The 17,984-nt window shown below is 45.4% G+C and overlaps 1 long non-coding RNA gene across 1 annotated transcript; it reads left to right on the top strand.

Moving 5' to 3' along the window:
* Positions 1-10,311: 10,311 nt before the first annotated feature.
* LOC127337050 (uncharacterized) lies at positions 10,312-12,558 on the top strand. Its single transcript, XR_007873631.2, has 3 exons — positions 10,312-10,603; positions 10,689-10,906; positions 11,759-12,558. It is a non-coding gene; the product is annotated as an uncharacterized lncRNA (long non-coding RNA).
* Positions 12,559-17,984: the final 5,426 nt, after the last annotated feature.

Raw genomic sequence — 17,984 nt, 5'->3', positions numbered from 1 at the left:
CGCGTCGTCGACCTCCATCTTCACCGGCACCGGCTACGGTGGCAGGTGATGGCGCGTGATGCACACGTCCGTTGGGAACCCCAAGAGGAAGGTGTGATGCGCACAGCAGTAAGTTTTCCCTCAAAAAGAAACCAAGTTTATCGAACCAGTAGGAGATGAAGGCCACGTGAAGGTTGTTGGTGGAGGAGTGTAGTGCGGCGCAACACCAGGGATTCTGGCGCCAACGTGGAACCTGCACAACACAATCAAAATACTTTGCCCCAACTTAACAGTGAGGTTGTCAATCTCACTGGCTTGCTGAAAACAAATGATTAAACGTATGGTGTGGAGAATGATGTTTGTTTGCGAAGAACAACAGAGAATAGAGATTGCAGTAGATTGTATTTCAGATGTAAAAGAATGGACCGGGGTCCACAGTTCACTAGTGGTGTCTCTCCAATAAGATAAATAGCATGTTGGGTGAACAAATTACAGTTGGGCAATTGACAGAATAGAGATGCACATACATATCATGATGACTACTATGAGATTTAATTAGGGCATTACGACAAATAACATAGACCGCCATCCAGCATGCATCTATGCCTAAAAAGTCCACCTTCAGGTTAGCATCCGCACCCCTTCCAGTATTAAGTTGCAAACAACAGACAATTGCATTAAGTATGGTGCGTAATGTAATCAACACAAATATCCTTAGACAAAGCATCGATGTTTTATCCCTAGTGGCAACAGCACATCCACAACCTTAGAACTTTCTGTCACTGTCCCAGATTCAATGGAGGCATGAACCCACTATCGAGCATAAATACTCCCTCTTGGAGTTACAAGTATCAACTTGGCCAGGGCCTCTACTAGCAACGGAGAGCATGCAAGAACATAAACAACACATATATGATAGATCAATTAATCAACTTGACATAGTATTCAAGATTCATCGGATCCCAACAAACACAACATGTAGCATTACAAATAGATGATCCTGATCATGATAGGCAACTCACAAGATCTAAACATGATAGCACAAGAGGAGAAGACAACCATCTAGCTACTGCTATGGACCCATAGTCCAAGGATGAACTACTCACGCATCAGTCCGGAGGCGGGCATGGTGATGTAGAGCCCTCCGGTGATGATTCCCCTCTCCGGCAGGGTGCCGGAGGCGATCTCCTGAATCCCCCGAGATGGGATTGACGGCGGCGGCGTCTCTGGAACTTTTTCCGTATCGTGGCTCTCGGTAATAGGGTTTTCGCGACGGAGAGAATATATAGGCGAAGGGGCAGAATCGGGGGACGCTCGAGGGGCCCACCCCATAGGGCGGCGCGGCCAGGGGTGGGGCCGCGCCCCCCCTAGGGTGTGGCCACCTCGTCGCCCCTCTTCGTCTCCTCTTCGGACTTCTGGAAGGATCCGTGCAAAATAAGACCGTGGGCTTTTGTTTCGTCCAATTCCGAGAATATTTCCTGTGTAGGATTTCTGAAACCAAAAACAGCAGAAAACAGGAACTGGCGCTTCGACATCTTGTTAATAGGTTAGTGCCGGAAAATGCATCAAAATGATGTAAAGTGTATATAAAACATGTGAGTATTGTCATAAAACTAGTATGGAACATAAGAAATTATAGATACGTTTGAGACGTATCAAGCATCCCCAAGCTTAGTTCTTGCTCGCCCTCGAGTAGGTAAACGATAACAAGGATAATTTCTGAAGTGACATGCTACTATCATAATCTTGATCAATACTATAGTAAAGCATATGAGATGAATGAAGTGATTCAAAGCAATGGTTTGCTAACAAAAATATAATGACTAAACAACTGAATCATATAGCAAAAACTTTTCATGAATAGTACTTTCAAGACAAGCATCAATAAGTCTTGCATAAGAGCTAACTCATAAAGCAATAGATTCTTAATAGAAGGTTTTGAAGCAACACAAAGGAAGATATAAGTTTCAGCAGTTGCTTTCAACTTCAACATGTATATCTCATGGATAATTGTCAACACAAAGTAATATGATGAATGCAAATAAGCAAGTATGTAAGAATCAATGCACACAGTTGACACAAGTGTTTGCTTCTAAGATAGAAAGAAGTAGGTAAACTGACTCAACATAAAGTAAAAGAAATGCCCTTCGCAGAGGGAAGCAGGGATTACTCATGTGCTAGAGCTTTTTATTTTGAAAACATGGAAACAATTTTGTCAACGGTAGTAATAATTCATATGTGTTATGCATAAAACCTCTTATAAGTTGCAAGCCTCATGCATCGAATACCAATAGTGCCCGCACCGGCCCTGTCCTAATTAGCTCGGATTTCCATGGATTATCATTGCATTACATATGTTTCAACCAAGAGTCACAAAGGGGTACCTCTATGCCACTTGTACAAAGATCCAAGGAGATAGATTGCATTTGATTTCTCAGTTTTGATAGATCTCAACTTGAGGACATCCATACCGGGACAACATAGAAAACAGATAATGGACTCCTCTTTATTGCTTTAGCATTCAACAACAGAAAAATATTCTCAGAAGAGATTGAGGATTAATGTCCAAGCTGAAACTTCCACCATGATACATGGTTTTGGTTGGCGGCCCAATGTTCTTCTCTAACTATATGCATACTCAAACCATTTAATCATGAGAAATCTCCCTTACTTCAGACAAGACGAACATGCATAACAACTCACATGATATTCAACAAAGGTGTAACAGTTGATGGCGTCCCCAGAATCATGGTTACCGCTCAACAAGCAACTTATAAGAACTAAGATACATAGCAACATATTCATCACCATAATAGTTTTTAAGCTATTTTCCGATGAGCTATGTATTGTAAAGACAAAGAATGAAAATTTTAAAGGTAGCACGCAAGCAATTTACTTTGGAATGGCAAAAAAATACCACATATAGGTAGTTATGGTGGACAGAAATGGCATAAGTTTTGGCTCAAGGTTTTGGATGCACGAGAAGCATTCCCTCTCAGTACAAGGCTTTGGCTAGCAAGGTTGTTTGAAGCAAACACAAGTATGAACCGGTACAGCAAAACTTATATAAGAACATATTGCAAGCATTATAAGACTCTACACTGTCTCCTTGTTGCTCAAACACTTTTACCAGAAAATATCTAGACCTTAGAGAGATCAATCATGCAATCTAAATTTCAACAAGCTCTACGGTAGTTCTCCACTAATAGGTTTAAACTACATGATGCAAAAGCTTAAACATGATCTATGAGAGCTCAAAACAATTGCCAAGTATCAAATTATTCAAGACCATATACCATTTACCACATGAAACATTTTCTGTTTCCAACCAAATAGCAATCAACGAAGTGGTTTTCAGCCTTCGCCATGAACATTAAAGCAAAGCTAAGAACACCAGTGTTCACTATGAAAAAGCGGAGCGTGTCTTTCTCCAACACAAGGAATGCTAGGATCCAATTTTATTCAAACAAAAACAAAAACAAAAATAAATAGACGCTCCAAGTAAAGCACATAAGATGTGACGGAATAAAAATATAGTTTCACTAGAAGTGACTTGATAAGTTGTCGATGAAGAAGGGGATGCCCAAGGCATCCCCAAGGTTAGATGCTTGAGTCTTCTTGAAATATGCAGGGATGAACCACGGGGGCATCCCCAAGCTTATACTTTTCACTCTTCTTGATCATATTATATCATCCTCCTCTCTTGACCCTTGAAAACTTCCTCCACACCAAACTTAAAGCAATCTCATTAGAGGGTTAGTGCATAATAAAAATTCACAAGTTCAGAGAGGACACAATCATTCTTAACACTTCTGGACATTACCCAAGGCTACTGAAAGTTAATGGAACAAAGAAATCCACTTAACACAGTAAAAGAGGCAATGCGAAATAAAATGCAGAATCTGTCAAAACAGAACAGTCCGTAAAGACGATTTTTTCTGAGGCACTTAACTTGCTCAGATGGAAAAACTCAAAACTAATGAAAGTTGCGTACATATCTGAGGATCATGCATGAATTTTCGCTGATTTTTTTGATTCTTCTACAGAGAGAAAAACGCGAATTCGTGAAAGCAAGGAATCTGTTTCTGCGCAGAAATCCAAATCTAGTATCAACCTTCTATTAGAGACTTTACTTGGCACAACAACATGATAATGAGAGGTTGCTAAAGTAGTAACAACTTCCAAGACTCAACAAAACAGTAGTAAAAATAAAAACAACATGGGTTATCTCCCAAGAAGTGCTTTTCCCTAACGCCTTTCAGCTAGGCGCAGAAAGTGCAAATTCAAGTATTATCAAGAGATGAAGCATCAACATCATAATTTTTTCTAATAATAGAATCAAAAGACATCTTCATTCTCTTTCTAGGGAAGTGTTCCATACCTTTCTTAAGAGGGAATTGATACTTAATATTTCCTTCTTTCATATCGATAATAACACCAACAGTTCGAAGAAAGGGTCTTCCCAAAACAATAGGACAAGATGCATTGCATTCAATATCCAAGACAACAAAATCAACGGGGACAAGGTTATTGTTAACCGTAATGTGAACATTATCAATCCTCCCCAAAGGTCTCTTTATAGAATTATCAGCAAGATTAACATCCAAATAACAATTTTTCAAATGTGGCAAGTCAAGCATATCATAAAGTTTTTTAGGCATAACAGAAATACTTGCACCAAGATCATATAAAGCATTACAATCAAAATCATTGACTTTCATCTTAATGATGGGCTCCCAACCATCTTCCAACTTCCTAGGAATAGAAGCTTCAAGTTTTAATTTCTCTTCCCTAGCTTTAATGAGAGCATTTGTAATATGTTTTGTAAAGATCAAATTTATAGCACTAGCATTAGGACTTCTAGCAAGTTTTTGTAAGAACTTAATAACTTCAGAAATATGACAACTATCAAAATCTAAACCATTATGATCTACAGCATTCTGAAAAATTTCAGCACTTTTATCACAAACAGTTTCATCAGTTTCAGGCAATTTTGCACGCTTTGTACTAGGAGTAGAAACATGGCCAACACCAATTATTTTACCATTGATAGTAGGAGGTTTAGCAACATGTGAAGCATCAACATTACTAGTGGTGGTAATAGTCCAAACTTTAGCTACATTATTCTCTTTAGCAAGTTTTTCTTTTTCTTCTCTTTCCCACCTAGCATGCAATTCAGCCATCATTCTAATATTGTCATTAATTCGAACTTGGATAGCGTTTGCTGTAGCAAATGACTTAATATCTTTATCTTAATTAGGCATAACTTTCAATTTTAAAAGATCAACATCAGCAAGAAGACTATCAACCTTAGAAGCAAGAACATCATTTTTACCAAGCTTTTCCTCAACAGATTTATTAAGAGCAGTTTGTGTACTAATAAATTCTTTAAGCATGACTTCAAGACCAGAGGGTGTACTCCTACTATTGTTGTAAGAATTAACATAAGAATTACCATAAGAATTACCATTATTAGAAGGATATGGCCTATAGTTGTTACCAAAATTATTCCTATAAGCATTGTTGTAGAAATTATTATTTTTAATGAAGTTCACATCAACATGCTCTTCTTGAGCAACCAATGAAGCTAAAGGAACATTATTAGGATCAACATGAGATCTACCATTAACAAGCATAGACATAATAACATCAATCTTATCACTCAAAGAAGAGGTTTCTTCAACAGAATTTACCTTCTTACCTTGGGGAGTTCTTTCAGTATGCCATTCAGAGTAATTGATCATCATATCATCAAGAAGCTTTGTTGCAGCACCCAAAGTGATGGACATAAAAGTACCTCCAGCAGCTGAATCCAATAGGTTCCTTGAAGAAAAATTCAATCATGCATAAAAGGTTTGGATGATCATCCAAGTAGTTAGTCCATGGGTAGGGCAATTCTTTACCAAAGATTTCATTCTCTCCCATGCTTGGGCAACATGTTCATTATCCAATTGCTTAAAATTCATAACGGTACTTCTCAAAGATATAATCTTAGCAGGAGGATAATATCTACCAATGAAAGCATCTTTACATTTAGTCCATGAATCAATACTATTCTTAGGCAAAGATAGCAACCAATCTTTAGCTCTTCCTCTTAAGGAGAAAGGAAACAGTTTCAGTTTTATAATATCCCCATCTATATCCTTATACTTTTGCATTTCACAAAATTCAATAAAATTATTAAGATGAGCAGCAACATCATCAGTACTAACACCAGAAAATTGCTCTCTCATAACAAGATTCAGTAAAGCAGGTTTAATTTCATAAAATTCTGCCGTAGTAGCAGGTGGCGCAATAGGAGTGCATTTAAAATCATTATTATTGGTGCTAGTGAAATCACACAACTTAGTATTCTCATGAGTATTCATTTTAATAGTAATAAAAATAAACTAAACAAACCGAATTAAATAAGTAAAACAAGTAACTAATTTTTTTGTGTTTTTGATATAAGAAAGCAAACAAGACAGAAAATAAAATAAAGTAAAGCAAGACAATAAACAAAGTAAAGAGATTGGATGTGAGAGACTCCCCTTGCAGCGTGTCTTGATCTCCCCGGCAACGGCGCCAGAAAACAGTCTTGATGGCGCGTGATGCACACGTCCGTTGGGAACCCCAAGAGGAAGGTGTTGTGCGCATAGCAGTAAGTTTTCCCTCAGAAAGAAACCAAGTTTATCGAACCAGTAGGAGATGAAGGCCACGTGAAGGTTGTTGGTGGAGGAGTGTAGTGCGGCGCAACACCAGTGATTCCAGCGCCAACGTGGAACCTGCACAACACAATCAAAATACTTTGCCCCAACTTAACAGTGAGGTTGTCAATCTCACCGGCTTGCTGAAAACAAAAGATCAAACGTATGGTGTGGAGAATGATGTTTGTTTGCGAAGAACAACAGAGAACAGAGATTGCAGTAGATTGTATTTCAGATGTAAAAGAATGGACCGGGGTCCACAGTTCACTAGTGGTGTCTCTCCAATAAGATAAATAGCATGTTGGGTGAACAAATTACAGTTGGGCAATTGACAGAATAGATATGCACATACATCATCTCTTGAATCCCCCGAGATGGGATTGACGGCGGCGGCGTCTCAGGAACTTTTTCCGCATCGTGGCTCTCGGTAATAGGGTTTTCGCGACGGAGAGAATATATAGGCGAAGGGACAGAGTCGGGGGACGCTCGAGGGGCCCACCCCATAGGGCGGCGCGGCCAGGGGTGGGGCCGCGCCCCCCTAGGGTGTGGCCGCCTCGTCGCCCCTCTTCGTCTCCTCTTCGGACTTCTGGAAGGCTCCGTGCAAAATAAGACCGTGGACTTTTGTTTCGTCCAATTCCAAGAATATTTCCTGTGTAGGATTTCTGAAACCAAAAACAGCAGAAAACAGGAACTGGCGCTTCGGCATCTTGTTAATAGGTTAGTGCCGGAAAATGCATCAAAATGATGTAAAGTGTATATAAAACATGTGAGTATTGTCATAAAACTAGCATGAAACATAAGAAATTATAGATACGTTTGAGACGTATCAGCAGGCATGAGTACAACGCGGGCGGTGGTGCGAGCCCGTACTTCATGTACCGCTACGAGTCGCGTAGGCGCGCCGTGTCCGACCGCCTCTTCGTGGCCTCTGATTTCCCGCCGGCGGCCAATCTAGCTGCCCCCATGATCGCTCGACCCGCGTCCGGACACCATGATGCCACAGGGAGGTCACATCTGCCGGCAGTGCAATCAATTGTGGTCGCCGGCATCGGAATGTGGGTGGTGGATCATCCAAGAAGAAAAGATCTGAACCTTCTATTTGTTAGATTGATTTGAAAGCTCAGATAAGATGTATACCACACAATATACGGAGAGAGCAATTCGTGCGACATCAGAACTCACCTTCGAGACCTACTAATGCCCTGGGAACTCCTGCATGTATTGTAGCTTTGGCTGGGAAATGATGGTCTTCAGGTTAGCCTATCAAAAATGGCCTTGATCAGGTGGTTCAGTAGAAAATGGCTAATGGAGAAATCAATTGGTACATCAAGATGAACATCTGCATTCGATCCAAACAGAAGACAGCACACATGTATGGATTCAAATCCGAATTTGTGGATGATGTAGGTAAGTGCTACTATGGAGTTGTGCCGTGGTTAATTAACAATACTGAATAAGAACTCATCTTTTTTTGTGGTGCCCCGTACACTGCAAAAGTGCATAAACATATTTCTGCATGGATTGGGTACAGATTGCAGCATGACAAACGTTGCAGATGAAACAAGATGCTAATTCATGATTCAGTAATCAAAGTTGCTACTTGTAGATCAAAGTATACTCACGATGATATAGGATCGCATATTCGCATTGGTTCGACCTATTCCATCAAGGTGTCTGGCCTATGCAGAGTGGCCGCGGCAGGTTTTGCATCTCCTGCGTGGGGAAGCGGTGTCGCTGTTGCTTGCGGCGGCGGTCGTCCGTGTTTCTTGTGCGCGGCGGCCTGCGGGCATCGAGGTGAGGGGCATGGAGGCCCGCACACAAGCCGTGGCCAGCTGGAGCGCATGCGTGAAGGCGGGTTCCGCACCCTGAGCGTGGGCGGCTGGTGTGCGGGCGTGGAGGCGGAGCGCAGGGCGCGACGCCGAGGGCGTGAGCGTGGGGTGAAGAGGGCGGCGGCCCGCTCGTGGGTGGAGGTGTGGATCGTGGAGGCTGGAGGGTGAAGGAGCACAACCGCACGTAAAGAAAGCGAGATTAGTGGAGTCAGTTTTGGAATTTGGATTGCGGTGGAGATCAAGGATGTGACCGCCTGAAGCAATGAAGCCACGTTTGATGGAAGGAAGGGGTGGGGGGAATGGAGAGATCATGTCCGTATGATGTGAGTGGATGTACGGTTTAGATGTAATTTTCCAACAGCACTTCGTGCCTTTATAAGTAGTAGAGATAGAGATAGAGATAAGTAGTAGAGATAGAGAAGTAGAGATAAGTAGTAGAGATAGAGATAGATAACAAAAGAAAAACTAGTAAATGTCGCCGCCGTTGCCGCCATGCCCTAATCCTCGTCGTCGTCGGGCTCCCCCTCCTCCGGTTGTGGGAGGTAGCTGCAGCCCTAGCCGGTGTCCCCGCGCCTCCCGCGCGGACTGCTGGATTGGCCAGCGTCGTCGTCGCTGTCGAGGTTGATGATGAGGCAGAGGCAATGGCAGCGCTCCTCCTCCGCGCGGCGGTAGTCCACCGCGCTCCACGCCTCGACGAACACGGCCATCGCCGTGAAGGATTCCAAATGGGCTTGGCGCAGCCCAGGGAACTCCTCCGCTGATGTGGGCATAACCATTCGGATAGCCGACATTGCTATACCCGATACAGATTATCAAGATGGACCAGCACAAGGACTCGACAAGCTGAACCTGCACGCGTTATCAACTTGGACTGCAAGAAAAGAAGACTCCAATACGAATCCTACTAGGACTCTTGTAAACCCTATCTTGGCTGATAAATAAAGTCAGGCAGGGGCACCCCTTAGGGACACAGATATTCAGAAACAGAAAACATAGAGGCGATACGCCTAGACATCACAACCCGCAAATTAGAACTAGACTAGATACAATAACTCCGCCTATGCGGCCCTCTGTACACATATATTCATATAGTGGATTGCTAGCAGGATGTAGCAATCCTCCACCGCGGGGACGTGAACCTGGGTACGTCGTGCCTTCTCTCGCTCCCGAAACTTCCATCATCGTCTTTCTCTAAAAACCAAGCCCCTCATGGTGAGCATTGCCGAGGAACCGTCTCATCAATTAGCGCCGTCTGTGAAAATTGCGGCGACTAGATTTTGTTATTTGGGCGGGATCTGTAATCATCTTCGACGACAGCAACGAGTTCATGGCGGCTAGATCAAAGGTGTAAGCCAACATATGGATCGGATCTGATAATTTCCGTACAGCCCAAGATGGCTCCCGCGCCAGCGATCAGCGCAAGTCGTAAGCCGGCCGTGACACGGTCTGGTGCCGCACAAGTATCAATCCAAAGAAAAAGGAAAAAAAAGCTAGCGAGAGGATCAATTCCTAGAGAAAAGCATCACACGCAAGATAGAAAGTTAAGTCCTCATAGGCTACTCAGGTATCTGGACCGCTATTCAGTGCGCTGGGATTCGTGATAGGTGGCCCTCGTCTGCAAATACGGTGCGGGAGAAATGCGTGTACTGAGGAAATACGAGGGGCATTAAATGAAGTGGGGCAGAGAGTACGGAGACGGGCGTTGATGCGCAGTTTGTAATGGACCAGTCGTACATGGCGATCAAACCGTGAAGGACCATGGTCCAGGTAACCGGTGGGGGGTTAAAGTGGATGTTTCTTCTTCGCGAGCGGGCGGCCGGTCGATTCTAACGCGAGCGCCGACCGGGCGGCGGGGTTGGCTCTGCATCGGCGTCTACCCTCCCCTCGGGCAGCCTCGTAGAAAGTGACTGACCAGCCTCGGGCAGGCACCCTCCCCCTAGGGCACCTCAGCGTCGCAGTCGCCTCCTTTTATTTGTGGCGGCGCGCGCATCGCTCCCCCATCCGTATCGCTCTCGTTGTCAGCCGGAGAACCAACAAGCCCACCTTCGAATCTATATTCGAACGGGGGGAAAAGATAGCGACGGATTTCCCTCTGGATCCGGTGAGCAGGTTTGCAGGTTTTTCCCCCATTTTGTTTCAGTGGTAGGGTGCATACTTATCCGAGTCTAACCAGGGGGCGAATTTTGACCCGCAGTCTACCAATCTGTGATGCATGCCCAGCGGAGGTAGCCGTCTTGAGCTTGCATGGGGACGACTCTGCCAGCAGCTACGCTGGCCCCGCGGCGGCCGGTGCATCGGTGATTGGGGATCTCGCAGACGGAGCTAGTGTCGGAGATGTCGGCAGCGTGATGGCCCTGATTCCGCGCAGTCAACCGGTATCGACAATCCCCAGTCTGCTGGGTGGACGAAGAGGTAATTGCCCGAATGTCCTGACTGTACCGTGCAGCTCAAATCTCATGGGTTGGTTGTGAAATGAGAAGACAGCTAGCTGCTGGAAATGGTACCTCTCACTTGAATTTGATGACTGCATAAAAAAAGTGTAGCTTGCTTGCTGATAGCAAATGTCGTCCTGGATTCCTGTCTGTGGAGTATGTATTCACCCAGTTTGGCAGTCCAAAACGCCTTTGCGTCTCACTATTTTTGTGATTTGTCCTACCTTGCTTAGTGATAGAAAATGTCGATCTGAATTTCTGTGATTGTTGATATAAAAAGATACAGTTGTGCATGACTTCTGGAGTGTATGTCAGGATTTAGCTTTTGCTTAGTGATATTTTTGTCTCAGCGATACATCAACTGCCAAAACTGATATTTCTGGTAGTTCTAGAATGGAAATTATGTGCATATCTTCTGTGGCTCTGGGTGCTTTATATAACTTGGGGTGACGAGTAGGCAAGTATTATTTAACAGTAATGGGGTTGCATGATCTGGGCAACATCGTTTGTCTAATATTGACTAAAACCATATTGTTGTGAAGTTCTATGTTAAGAGTAATGCTTCATCACACCAGTGAAATGTACAGTAGCATCATAGAATTACTGAATTACTACATATTTATATGTAGAACTACTACTGAGGCAAAGAATTTTTACTACTGAATGTACAGTAGCATCATAGAATGTACAGTAGAGTCATAGAATTACTGAATAACTACATGAAAGAAGTACAGTACTCCATATTTCCAATATCCAATACTGAATTACTACTAGGGCAAAGAATTTTTTTATAACTAAAGTCTAAACTGTAGTACTGTACCTTCTTCTTCAGGCAACAGGTACAGCTCAATTTCACCTTACTTGATCAGGGAGGAATGCGAGCACTTGATCAGATAACATTCAGTCAACAGCTACAGCTCGATTTCACCACTTGATCACGAAGGGCGTCGAGCACTTGATTAGAGAGGACGGTGAGCACTTGATTAGAGAGGACGACGGGCACTTGTTCTAGGACAAAGGCGACACACGAGATGACCAGGTCGAGGAGAAGCAGAGGCCCCGCGGTGGCGCGCTGTCGAGGAGGAGCTGCTCAGCGGAGCAGCGTCGCAGCCGATGAGCGAACGGAGAAGTGGAGCAGAAGAGGACCGGCAGCGCGTCGAGCTCGAGCGCGGCCCCGCGAGCAGGCCAGGAGCGCTGGCGTGGATCAAAGAGCAGGCTGGCGGCGAGCGAGGCCAGTGCGTGGAGCAGCGAGGCCTGCCGGCGGCGCAGTGGTGAGCCGAGCAGAGGACGGTGGGACAGATGGAATATAAATCACGATGTACAATTGCTGGTGTCATGTGCTGCAGGGAAAGCCAACGTGCGTGTGTCATCCGGACCGAGTGACTCAGAATCATGAGTTCACTGAGACAATGTGGTTAGTCCAGCACGGTCCAGTTCGTCGGTTCTCCGCTTGGACCGAGTACGGGACAACGGCTAGATGGGCATTAATGTGGTCAATGTGTGGGTCAGGTTACTGTTTAATAATAGACATACGTGCTGGAATACTGCACACTATACTCTGTGAGGCCCATATCCCAAGGAAACTGAATGGTCTAGATAAAGGGATCATCTGGACCCGAGTTTCGTTTTGAATTTCCCCTACGAGGAACCAATTACACCCGACGGAAAACAAGTTGCGTTTGGTATCAGATAAGAAGACAACTACGTGCTATCTGGTTTGCATAGCCATCTATTTAAGAAACTTCGCGTCCTTCGCACGACTCAGCCAGAGCGTCGGTCCTTCGGCAACCAGCCGCTGTGTTAACTTCATCTGCCGCCTCAATAAGATTGGAATAAAGGTTCAGCTACTTCGACCACGTACAGTCTCCGTGATGGAAAACACGCCTGTCGAAGATCTGCCGTCACGATTTTGCCATCTGGCACAAGAATCATCAGGTGCTATATTTTCAGTTAATTACTACTTGCTAAATTTATTTCACCAATTTTTTTTGCTTGCACTATTATTTGCGTGCAGATTTTTGCGCCGCAATATAACTGCATATTGAAACAAAGCTTCGATCGCGCCCGCCATCGCGCACTCGTCTTACTCGGGGACTCGCCTGCCGCGGACTCGACATTACGGATCCGATATATTCGGGTGCTCACCCGTCCTCTTTATCGAATATTTTTGACCGTGCGGCTACTTCGACCACGCCGGCCAGGCGCTGCTATATCGAATATTTCTGGCTGGACGATTACTTCAACCGCGTGGCTACATCAACTATTTATGGCCGGACTATTACTTCAACTACGCCCGCCACACCAATTATTTCTGGCCGGGCTATTACTTCGACTTCGTCCACCATGCGACATGCTTCCACATTGGCCCGTCTCAGCCGATATAATGGCTTCATCATCTATGGTTATCAATGGATTTATCTTCTTTGGCTCTGGATATATCTTCTCCCGATGAACTCCCGGGTCAATGGCTTCATCATCTATGATTACTCGATGGACTTATCTTCTTCAGCTCTGGATATATCTTCTCCCGATGATTCCCGGGTCAATGGCTTCATCATCTATGATTACTCGATGGATTTATCTTCTTCGGCTCTGGATATATCATCACCTACGGTTATTAATGGATTTATCTCCTATGGCCATATAATATTGATCCGATATATTCTCGGGGTCAGTGGATTCATCGTTAGGAATATTCAACGGATATCATCTTATATAATATTGACCCAATGCACTCCCATCGGAAGCACTGAAATTAATCGGGGGCTCCTGGAATATCTTCAAACTATTGCGTCTACTCCCATCAGGAGCACTGGAATTCAAGAAAACATGAAGAAATCCTTATACTATCAATGATTTCACCAAAAGCCTCAGGGAACATGTGAGTGCTGCAACTGTTGGAAGCAATAAACATATCAAAGGCTCATGCCGGTACTCCCATCGGGAGCGCTGATTCGCTGAAATTCAAGAAGACATGAAGATCTCCGACTATTTTGACTACTCCCATCGGGAGCGTTGGTTCGCTGGAGTTCAAGAAGACATGGAGAATTTTTATACCTGAAGTTATCATCTAAAGCCTCGGAAAAAATACGAGCGATGTAATAGATGGTAATCAATAAGACTTACAACAATATACAATTGTCCTTTGCCAAAGCCTCAAGAATAAGGGAGTGCTGCAGATGGCATGGATAAATACCACTTACAAACAAGACCCATGCCGGTACTAAAGAGCGACGGAGTCGACATCAGGCATAGTTCCTTCGATTCGTTCGGGGGCTGTCGTCAAAACATACTTCATCGGTTGAAACAAAGTTGCAAATGTGACAGGTTCATCAAACCTGCAACGTGAGCTAATCACTCAAAGAATTGCTCCCGATAATTTTCATACAAAAGCATCATAATACCGGTGCCAAAAAGAAGAGCATCAAGGTTTGCTCAACAAATATTTGCGGCACCTGAAGAAAACTATAACATCGGGTTGCTCGACTTGAGTCTACACACGGTTGCAAGCATCCGTGCCTAGACTCGGGGGCTACTCCCATCGGGAGCGCTGGACGCGCACCCGATAAAATTATCGACTCCTCCGGGACATCATCAAAATCATCGACTCCTCCGGGACATCATCCAAATTATCAACTCCTCCGGGATATCATCTGAATCATCGACTCCTCTGGGACATCATCAAAATCATCAACTCCTCTGTGACATCATCTAAATAAGCAACTCCTCTATCTACGACATCATCAAAATCATCGACATCATCAAAAGCATCCAAATGTTCTCAGAACTCGAAGACATCTACGGTATTCGACTCAGCATTTTTTCCACCATATACATAACTATTTCATATTCATCTACATGCTTGGGGGCTACTCCCATCGGGAGCGCTGGTCGCGCACCCGAGAAAAAGATGGCAACCTCGTCGACAAAGAAGAATAAACCTAAAGACATCGGCATCAACATCAAGATCTTCGAGTAGTACAACTTGAGTCTATGTGCGGCTGCAAGCACCCGCCCATAGACTCGGGGGCTACTCCCATCGGGAGCGCTTCGCGCACCCGACAAAAGCAACTTCGACTCTACATCAAGCACAAGATTCAACATTCAACAGATGATCAAGACCTTCGGACGATGACAACTTTAGTCCCTGCCCGAAGCTTCACTTCGGCCAGACACTCCGGGGCTACTGATGTGGGCATAACCCTTCAGATACCCGACATTGCTATACCTGATACAGATTTTCAAGATGGACCAGCACAAGGACTCGACAAGCTGGACCTGCACGCCTTATCAACTTGGACTGCAAGGAAAGATGACTCCAATACGAATCCTACTAGGACTCTTGTAAACTCTACCTTGGCTGATATATAAAGCCAGGCAGGGGCACCCCTTAGGGACACAGATATTCAGAAACAAAAAACATAGAGGCGATACGCCTAGACATCACAACCCGCAGATTAGAACTAGACTAGATACAACAACTCCGCCTATGCGGCCCTCTGTACACATATATTCATATAGTGGATTGCTAGCAGGACGTAGCGATCCTCCACCACGGGGACGTGAAACTAGGTACGTCGTGCCTTCTCTCGATCCCGGAACTTCCATCATCGTCTGTCTCTAAAACCCAAGCCCCTCATGGTGGGCATTGCCGAGGAACCGCCTCGTCATCCGCCTTGACGATGGAGGCCGTTGCCTTCTACTCCGGCGGCGGAGTCCACTCGCGCTGGCACGGCGGGGGACGGCTTGCGACGCTCGCGGATGGCGACGCCACCACTGCCGTTGCGGCACCTATGGACAGGCGCCTCCTCCGGCTCGTCCTTCACGGATGCCAAGAAAACGGGGGAGGGGGTGTTGTACAGGGAATACCTCGCTGGCGAGCTGCGCGACGACGAGGAATGGGAGGAGGAAGAGCACGAGGACGAACCCATATGTCGACGCGCCGCCCACTGGCCATTGCCACCGCACGCGGCCTCCAGCTGCAACTACCATGGTGGCATCTACAACGGCGGGTCGTTGCCGTCAGCGATGTAGTTGAGGACCCACGCCAAAGTCCTCCCGGGCGCGCTCCACCACCGCCGCCGTCCACTGATGTTGTGGTTAGTCGGTGGGTTGTCGTTGCCGTCGCAGGAAGAAGAGCGTCCACGCCTCGTCGTTGTCCGACGACCACCGCAGGTCGTTCTGCTCCTCCGCTGTTAGGCGATCCGAGAAGTGGTCGTAGATTGCCACCGTTTGCTCGGTCCCCGTCGGCACAGATGGGACCGGCAAGCGAGCGGCTAAGCGCCCACCCCCGGACAACGCATGTCCGGCGGGACGGGTAGTGCACGTTCTAGAGGGCGCGCGCCTCAGCGACTTGCAGGGATCGGCGGCCTAAGCCATTGGCGGCGGCGCCTTCTCTTTCTTGGTGGTCCATAGCTAGAGGCTAGGGGCGCTGGAAAAGATTTGGAGGAGGAGGGCGAGGTCGCTGGAATGTACGGCGAGGGAGGCACACGATGGTTTATATAGTGTCGAGGAAGCCCGTTAGCGGGCATTATGCCGCCGTTGAAGACGAGCAGGTGGCGCTCAAGACAAGCAGGCATTAACGCCGACGCGACGCGGAAGACGCAGAAGGTGAAGTAGCCTTTGACGGGCGCGGAAGGCGAGGACGAAGAGGACTCTACCGAGACTAACGGGGTGGGTCTACTGCCAGGAGGCGTTTCCCGCAGCTTCTTCCCGCGTTGTTCCCGCCAACACGCGGCGCGCCGGCGCCCCCGCTAGCCTCCCTTTCTACTGGGTTCAGTATTAGAACGTCAGATGCAAAGTTGGGCCACGCCGGCTAAAATACATTTTTGGGAGCCGTGGTTGGGCAAGATTTTGGACATCGGCACTCTCCAAAGGCCTATAGGGACCTTGGCGAGTGGAGATGCTCTCGCAATTTGCTAAACCAAAATTTAGAAATCATAGGGTATTTGGTTTTTGTCACACTTTAGTTTGCCACACTTTATTACATGTATGCCTCATTCGTCATAACCTCAATTTTGTTGCCAACTTTTGCTCGTATTACATGTATGCCTCATTTGTCGTAACCTCAATTTTTGTTGCCAACTTTTGCCGAAATTTAGCTACTCCCCCGTCTCCGTCTGTAAATAAATGTCTAAAATTTATCTAAATCTGGATGTATCTACACACTAAATTATGTACATTTAGATTTAGACAAATCTGAAACTGTCTAGTACAATATTTTAAGGGCTTTTATAGCTAACCACATTTTAACTTGGCAAATCGTGGGTAGCCCTTAGTCTGATCACTCATGAGTCATGACGGCCTCGGCGCCACCGCGCAACTGTGTTAACCCACTCCATACCAATTACTCATCCCCCGTCAAACTGATCGTCCTCTCCACCTTTAATTTTCCGCGTCGCCGGCAGCCGCATCAGAATCCACCGTCCGACCGCCACCGCGGCACTCATGGGCGCGCCCATCTACCTCACGTTCAGAAGTGCGCACATGTTCGCATACCGACCCTGTACAAGCCACGACCTTCCAGCGCGGCTGCGCCCAGGGCGTGTTCGAGGAAACTAGATGACCCGTTGCGCTATCACGCAATGGCAGAATCTGAACAGAATTTAAACCATAAGTGTTTTAGCTTATTTTAGTAGATGCATCTGTTATGAACTTCCGATATGATCCATTCACATAATCCATGGTGAACTTTGGAAGACAACAATGACCAAACCGAAATAAACAATAAATCTCTGTAGTTAAAAAAACCCGAGGGAAATATTCATTTGCAAGAGCATAAAACTCAGCATTAGAAATCTTGTGCTGAAGATCCTAAATAGTGTTTTTGATATGTTTGTAACCGCAGCCCTAAACTAAATAATCACATGATTGTGTGAATAGAGCAAGAACAGAAAATAAATATTATCTTATAATATCCCAAAATTTGGAACCAATACACTCCAGGGAATGAGTATGTTAACATGCCAACATACTATACAAGATGAAGCTGTAAAACAGGAGAACCAAGTTCATAAAAAAGAGATCGAACTCAATAAACAAAACTACCAGAGTGTGCA

This window comes from Lolium perenne, chromosome 2 (genome assembly GCF_019359855.2).
Source record: "Lolium perenne isolate Kyuss_39 chromosome 2, Kyuss_2.0, whole genome shotgun sequence".
Classification (NCBI taxonomy): domain Eukaryota; kingdom Viridiplantae; phylum Streptophyta; class Magnoliopsida; order Poales; family Poaceae; genus Lolium; species Lolium perenne.
Note: the sequence above shows the minus strand (reverse complement) of the source record. Positions and strands in the feature narration are given on the sequence as shown.